General features: G+C 46.5%; 1 long non-coding RNA gene across 1 annotated transcript in view; it reads left to right on the top strand.

The window, feature by feature from the left end:
• Positions 1-586: 586 nt before the first annotated feature.
• LOC148185009 (uncharacterized) overlaps positions 587-7,914 on the top strand; it is a 35,674-nt gene continuing 28,346 nt past the window's right edge. The window contains exons 1-2 of the long non-coding RNA XR_015774507.1: positions 587-647; positions 765-871. This is a non-coding gene — a long non-coding RNA (uncharacterized LOC148185009). The remainder of the gene's footprint in view (positions 648-764; positions 872-7,914) is intronic.

The following is a 7,914-nucleotide window of genomic DNA, read 5'->3' as shown; positions in this document are numbered from 1 at the left end:
CATGATGACACTGGGATACTCTGGGTCATGGAGCAGGAGTCTGCTGCCTCTGTTCCTTTTCCTCACAGCTCTGGGCCACCCAGGCTCCCTGGCACTCCTGTCTGTGTTTCCTCCCACTACGCCTTAGGAGTGTTTGAGGGATTGCTCTAGAGCTGACAGTGGACATCTCAGGAGGACCTTGACATGCATTTTTGCGCCACGTTGCTGGGTCATTGTGGGAGTCCAGCATGGGACAGGCTCTAGGGCTCCATCATTGATGCATGAACTTTGGTGGCTGCAGGGGAATGTGCTGCTGCTTCATCCACCTGCATGGGGCCCCATCCCCTCACCAATTTATATATTTATATATATATGTATGTATATATTGAAATAGGTAATATATAAAAAATAGATACATACGTATTTAAATGTATACATGAGCTGCAATTTATATAAGCTGTAATTTATATGTAACTGGTTTCCATTGCAGCCTTATGTTGAAAAATTACGGAAATTGAATGGTTTTGGTTGGAGGGATGGAACAAGATTGAGCTTGCTGACATTTCTTTTGTTGTAATGTCATGTAGGTCTTGGTTGACTGCAGAAAGGAGAAGGGAGGAGCATGTCAAAGGGAGGTCAGATCCTGCCAGGGTTTCCTGGGAAATAAGGTGAGTGGTGATGTCTTTCAGCGCTCCTAAGCCTGGAGATAGAATCCCTCCTGGTCTTCCCTGCACCCTTTGTGTGAGACCTCTTCTGTTGATCCTCCTGATTTCCTTTTGGTACAGGTTTCGCCGTATTTTGCCTCTTCAGGGCTGATGGGAGGATTGTAGACTGCTGTTGTGCTTGGGAGTCTCAGAAAGAAGGGCTGGAGACGATCTGGATTTATGTTGAGGTTTGTGCATCACACTGGCCTTGTTTCTGGCTGTATTTGGGCTTCACAGCAGGGAACCTTACTCCTCTGGGTTTAGAGAACTCTGCTGCAGTTGCCTGTTACTGATTTGGGCCCCCCAGCCTCCTTTTACAGTCACTGGAGGGAAATAGATATTTTTAGGAAGTGCCTGACCGTGACCTGCTGTAGGCATCTGAATGGGTTGAATCATGCCCTACAATACCTGTTTCTCTGCACTGTCAGCACAGCTGGGACAGCTTGTTTGGTTGTAGGGTCTGCAAGGCATGTGTAATGTCTGTACCTTGTGTAGGAGGACTGGAGTTCAGGGTGCTTACTTGTGGCTTCGGGTGTCCAAAGCCACTGCATGAAAGCTTGGCCTCTCCTAAGCTGCCCTTAAATTTTCTTCAAGGTTTGGACACAGCTTAAATCTGTGAGCCACTTGTCTCAGCCTGCTCTCAGCATTTATACACCCTGACTGGCAGCAGACGTACATTCCTGAAGGATAGGGTATGATTGCTGAGGAGGTTTCAGTCCAACTGGGTCATCTCACACTGGCTGTTGCAGCCCCAGTGAGAATCAGCAAGATTGTTCCAGCCTCAGGAGTTCATTCCAGCCCCAGGAGCCGCTGCAGTAAGACTCAGTGAGGCTGCTTGGGCTGCATGGTAACCTCCTGGGAACCAGCCCTGGAGCTGCTCTGCTCTTTGGCTTTTTGTGTGATGTGGCTTGTGGCTTTTCAGGCACAGGAAGGTTTGGAACAATGCTTGCCATCTCCTCATGGGAACCTGATGCCTGTAGAGGGAGCATCCACATCCTAGTACCTTGGCTAAGGTGCAGAATCCCCCAGGTGTTGTTGTGAAGAACTGCGGCCTGCATGTCAGCTCTCTGTTTAGAATCTCCATCCAGAGCTTTTGTGCACATCACCTCATCTCTCATCCAGGGGAAATCCCACCACAGACACCTGCCCGACTTTGCTAGGTCACCTCCTCCGCTTGTCCTCCTAGTTCTTTGAGAGATGGAAGCTTTTTCTGCTTGTGTTTGCAGTGCTCAGCCTGTGCTGGATCATTTCTACTGCAGCAAGGATAAATACTGACACCGGTTGAAATTTAGATGTACAAGGTGTTGTACCTAAGCAGAGGTAACTCCGGAAGAGTTTTGGTAGGCTTATGTTTCTGCTGATGTCCTCAATATGTTTGTTCTCTGAGGGCAGTCTGTTCAGAAATAGGGATTGACGATGATGGTCCATCATCAAGATTGTCACCTTTAAGTCAAAGAACAAATATAATTTGCGGTAGTACATCACTCTTGTTTAGTTGCAAGTGGGCAAAGGAAATGTGTGTGTGTGTGTTACTCTTCATTTATTTAATGTTTTCTCTGCAATTTGCTGCTAGCTTTTCTGTATTACTAATAATTACTAATAATAATTGGAGTGTTCTTATTGCCACCCTGAAGAGAGGAATCTCTCTTTTTATAGCAAGGGAAGCTGTCACAGTGAACTGCTGTGGTCACTGCCCTTTCCCTGACCCTGGCACATGTGTCTCCTGTCTGTCTGCCTTGGGGACCAGAAGATGTTGCAGGGACCCACAGTGCCCTTGTATTTGATGCTTGCTTATGCCACCGGTGCCTTTGCTCTGAATCTGTGCCTCGATTCTCGATCCAGAGAGCAGGAATAAACTGATTCTTTGGAGTTGCTGTGAGAATTAATGTTCAGGATGAGCAATTTAACAGGAGATGCAAGGCTGTGTCTAAGAAAGGGGGATGATTTTTGCAGTACCAGTGATTCCCAGGGAACAGCCTCATTTTTACTTGGCTGCTGGACATCTCTCTGTTTTTTTCACACTGAAGTTCACTCTATCTGGCTTGCTTTCTCTATCACTCCGTTTTTTTGAAGCATTTTTGTGCTGTGCTGAGACCGTGGATATCAGCAAGGATATTCAGGGCTCATGGATGCAAAGCCACGAAGCTGATGGCCTGGGGTGAGGCTCTCTGCTTTCTTTGAGTTTGGGATTTCCTTGATGCTTTGGGATTCTGGGACATGGTAAGCAGGAGAATGTTGTCATCTCCATCTTGACCAATATGAATGAGCAGCATGCCTGAAGTCAGGAGGGTTTTGCAAGCCTCAGTGACACCAGTTAAATACTTGGAAGGGGTGTGAATTGGGGGTGGGTGGAGAAGGAGGTTTGTTCTGTGCTTCCCGGCAGCTAAAAGCAGGTGTTCAGTCAACTGAGAGTTGCCCTAAAGGCAGAGAATAAGGATGCAAATGATCTATGAAACATAAAAGGAACTATCTGAACGCCCCTTTTCTTGGTTTACCTCCACCCTCGGTAATTTGCATGACACAAGTTGATCAACCCTGAGAAAACGCAGTTTGGTCCAACAGGAGAAGATAACTTTGTCAAACCGAGTGACTTTCCAAAGAGGCAGAAAAAAGCAAAGCCCAGAGGCCAGGAGATGGAGAGAAAAGTGTGGGCTGTGGCTGTGCTGTCCCGGTGGGGAGGTGGGTCCCCTGGCTGCCACTGGTGAGGTCTCTGCTTCTCCAGGTTCCTCAGCAGCCCACCGCCGATCCCAGCACGAATTGCAGCTGAAACCCCGCTGGTGAAGGCGGTGTGGGGAGCACTGGGTGAGCAGAGCCCCCCAGGCTTCTGCTCCAACAGGTACCACGGGAGACTGATGGTTTAAACCCACCTGGGACGGCTTTTGGGCCGTGCTTTGCCTCACGTTTGATGCAATGCATGAATCCAAGTGGTTGCTGCTGCTCGAGTGGGGACAGTGCTCACAATCACAAGTGCCTTAGCTCGAAACTGGTGTGGATTTAGGACCCTCCATGGCCATCCTGGTGATGCTGAGTGCAGGGGGGAGCAGTGCTGAGCTGTTGCTCTACCCATCCTGCCCCAGTTCTGCCTCAGTTTTACACCCAGCCTGGATTTACACCCTACCAGAGCTTTTAACAAAGTTAATTATTTTGCTGTGATTTGGACCTGCACGTGTGTCTGCTGGGTGTTGTCAGCTCAGCTGTAGCCTCAGATGGCTGATTTCTCCTCACCTCTCACTTGTGTTCTCCTGTCCTGCAGGTGACCTGCTTCATTTCGTTGATAGTTTCACTAATTTTCCCTGTGTTAATGAATTTTTCCCCAACTCCCATTCCTCCCCTTCCCCCAAAGCCAAGACGTTGGCTCTTTCACTGTGAGGGTTAATTGCTTATTTGTTTTGTGGACTTCGCCTCCCTCTTTCTGATTTCACTTGATATGTGCAGGATGTGGTGATGAAAATCTGTTTGAGCTGTCTCCTGTTTCAGACAGCTTCTTTAAAGTAGCTTCATGGGACAGTGAGTGTGTACACGGGTGCTTGGATAGATGGGGAGAGAGCAGCAGGCTGGGCAGTCCTGTGCTCTCTGCGTGCTCCATCCTTGTAGCCAGGCCTTTCAACAAAGGCTTTGAGGTGTTATATCCTCACAGAGCCATTGTTATAAATCTGGGGGGGAAAAAATTGTGGCATTGTTCAGTCCAGTCTCCCCTCAGCTCCTTGGAGACTTCTCTTAAAGATCCAGCTGCTTTTCATCAGCAGCTCCAGGGGTTGTCTGGGCCAGCCGGCAGCTTGCCACATTCAGTGGTGACACGTCTGTGTCTAGAGAGAGCACGGCATCACTACAGATCTGTACAGTCCCCTTTGTAAACTGCATGATGTGTATGGCCGTGTGCTCCCTTCCAGCCTTACCCATTCTGTCATTCTGTGCGATTCTCTGTGCTCACAGAGGTCATCCAGTTGCAAACTGTATAAAATTAGTTGAACCAGGTGTTTTCTGGTATTTTTTTTTGAGGTTTTGCATCAATGGTTTGTTTGGTTCTGCTGTTTCCTCCTAAAGTTAACGGTGTCTATGGGTGGTTTACTCACATGCATGAAAAAGCTGCTCTCAGAGGTGGTTTGTATTGTCTATATTTTTATCCTGAATGTCTGATCTGCAGCATGTCCTGCAGAGATGGCTCCTTTGGGGAGATGTTGTTCTTGTGTGGATGCTTTTCCTTAATAAATTTGACCCCTTTGAAGAAAACTGTGTTAATTTTCTGAGTTGATTGAGAACCAATATGGAGTAAAGAGGTCAAGAAGGGTTAGTTATGAAACCTGGGGTGTATTTTGCTAACATCCCAGTGCCCCAGGGGCAGTGCTTCTGAGCTGTAACCCTGAGTCATAACTGCCTATGACTTCCAACCAAAGCAGTGTCACATTAGAGAAGTTGGCATGGGAGCTGGAGCCTAGAGGCTTGAGGGGTCCACACTGATGGGGCTGCTGGGTACATGATGCCAATATACCCCCGTGGAAAGGGGAATTAAAAATTGGGCAGGAAAACACAGGGTACACACTGCCAAATGGCTGCATGTGTTGGGTTTGCTTTTTTTCCTTTCTCTTTTGTTTGGTTCTGTTTGCCTGAATTTGTCAACTGTCCTCCACAAAGGAGGACCTGAGAGGTCTTCAACAGCAATAAAGGGAGCTCATCCGTGGAGGAGAGGGTTGCCATTATGTGCCAAGCTGACAGACTGGGAGCTGCTGACTTGGGATGAGATGAGTGGTGGTGTCTTAGTTTAGGGCAAATTAGGAAGGAAAACTCTAAATGGGGATTTCCCCAGGGAAATGCCCCTCTCCACTAACTGGTCCGGGAAAAGAAAAAATTCCTTAGAGAGAATTGGAAAAAGCTGTTTATTTAACAGAAATTGAGTAATATTAAATAATAAAACCTCTTGCTGTTCGATGGGATGGCAAATCTAGGAGGAAAAAAAGTCCTTTTCATGTGGTGTAGTTCAGCTCGCTCAGGTTCTTATCAGTCTTTCTGTCGCTGGAAAGTGCCAAGGCCCAGGCCCCGGTGGGCCACAGGCGTGAGCTCCCGGGGTTTGGCTGGGTGTTCACTCCAGAGCAGGCTTGCACAGATCCAAGAAAATTGGGAAAAAAACAAACAAAGGTCTAGGGAACTCCTCTGTCTCAGATAGCTAGAACTAACTAAAAGCCAGAGAGAAGCTCTGTCCCGCTGTCTGTCCGTGCTGCAGACACCACAGTCCAGGAGCGGGATGTGTGGGAGTGATGTTTTTCTTTAACACAAACTGCGCGCTTCTTCTTTCCCCCTCTTGCTCTCAAAGCCAGTCTTAAAGGTGCAGAACTTAATATATAATATAAACTAGATGATTGGGGATACCAGTATCATAAAGTCACCCCAGGACAGGTGGCTTTCCATCTTGTCTTTCCTTGTGGTCATGACAGGGAGAGCTGATGCTCGTTCTAATTGAGAATGTGTAGTGACATGCCACGAATACATCCTTGCTGGATTGCATTATTTTGTGGGAAGGCATCAGCTATACATCTGTGATGGGGATTAACTCATTAGACCTTAGTGTATAGATAGTGCTTTACAAATGATCTTTTCTTGGGAAGATTTCCTAACTGGGCATAGATCCAAAGAGCATGAACTGGATGGTTCTGACTCTTTTATGTTATTCCCAGTGCCTTGGTGTTTTGGATGAACATCTGAGGCTGCAGCCATTTCCACATGCTCTGCTGTGATGGTGCCACTGGTGTGGGCAGGGCTCCTGGGCAGTTGAGCAGAACCAGGTGGGAAGTGGCAAAAATGGCATTCCTTGTGGTTGATTGCTGGCAAATCCCTGGTGTTTCTTATTTCTTTCTCCAAATATCAAACTACCACAATCCCATACCATGTAAGTTGTCCATGAAGAGAAGTCTTGATGATGGAGAAATATGGATCGTCTTGTTGAATTGAATTTTCATATTTCTTTAACAGTTGTGCTAAAAAAAAAACAACTCAAAAAAGCTTGATACTTCTTGGGATTAATTTTTATGTGTTTTCTGAGAGCACAGATAAAGGCTATAAAAAACAGTTTCATTTTCCAAAAGGGGGATGAGCTCAAGCCTGAGTGTGAAGCACCCTGGTGTTGCAGCATACTTCCCAAGTGACTTCGGGCAGGTCAGACAGCTGGACTAGAAATATCCAAAAGTGTGACTGGTATCCAAAATGCTGACCCACTTGGACATGTTGTACCAGCATTACTGTGCAATCTGAGCTGCTGTTTGCTGAACTTCATGGCTCCTGAATGTCTGTGGTTCAGAGTCAGGTGAGGTTGGGTGTGAAATAAAAAAAAAAATGGTTTTCCAGTGTCGACATCACTTACAATCTGTGGGAAGAGTGGGAACAAAATGCTTTGGACCAGGATCCTCTATGGATCATGGAAATTTTCTGAACATTTGGCTTATGTTAGATGCCAAATTTCCAGACAGCTAGAATGATGAAGAGGGTAGTCTCACCTTCCCACCTTGTAGTTTCTTCATGTTTCTGTTGTTTGTATGTAAAAGGAGTTTAGTATTAAGTCCCTGTTTCCCTGAAACAGAGAATAAATATAAAACTTGGAGCTGTTTCCTGGCTACAGCAGCAAATGAATGCTTGTGTTAGGGATAACAGGCTGATCTTGGCCATGGGTAGCATCTTTGAAACTGCCAGCATGCTGGGAGTTAATGAATGTGCTTGTATTTCTCTTGATGAGCTGGCATGTTAAGGCTTTAAAATCAATTTTACTGCTTCACACCACCGCAAACCTTTTTATTTAAGATGTTCATTTCATGAAGTTCAAATAGCACCCATGTTGGACTGAATTCCAAATCTCCAGGAGAGTTTAGGACAATTTTGCTTGAGGTTTCTGTTGTGGTTGCTTGCAGGAGAAAAAAACCAGGGTAAAGTAACCAAGGTCAGCACCTCACTTCAAGCTGCCAGTAGAACTCCTCCAGGGAGAGAGGGATTGAGTTACCCTCCGCCTGCAATTCATCCCTCATGCCTATAACCAAATTATCCAGTAAAACGGCGTCGAAAAGGATGGGAAAGTTAGGGAAACTTTTTGCTGTAAGTTGAGCTGGGAAAATGATGCTCAGCTGCTTTGGTGTCTCAGGCATGAGTTTCTCCTCAGAAAATGCTGGGGGGATTATTTTACCCAAGGTTTGGCATTGAAGTCCTGATGTCCATAAAGTGTGGAGTGGAACACGTGTCTTCCAACGCACCG

The sequence above is a fragment of the Pseudopodoces humilis genome, chromosome 1 (assembly GCF_049639895.1).
Source record: "Pseudopodoces humilis isolate 2021_Gansu_Grassland_sample_001 chromosome 1, ASM4963989v1, whole genome shotgun sequence".
In the NCBI taxonomy this organism is placed as follows: Eukaryota; Metazoa; Chordata; class Aves; order Passeriformes; family Paridae; genus Pseudopodoces; species Pseudopodoces humilis.
The sequence above is the reverse complement of the archived record's forward strand: the minus strand, read 5'-3'. Positions and strand labels throughout refer to the sequence as shown.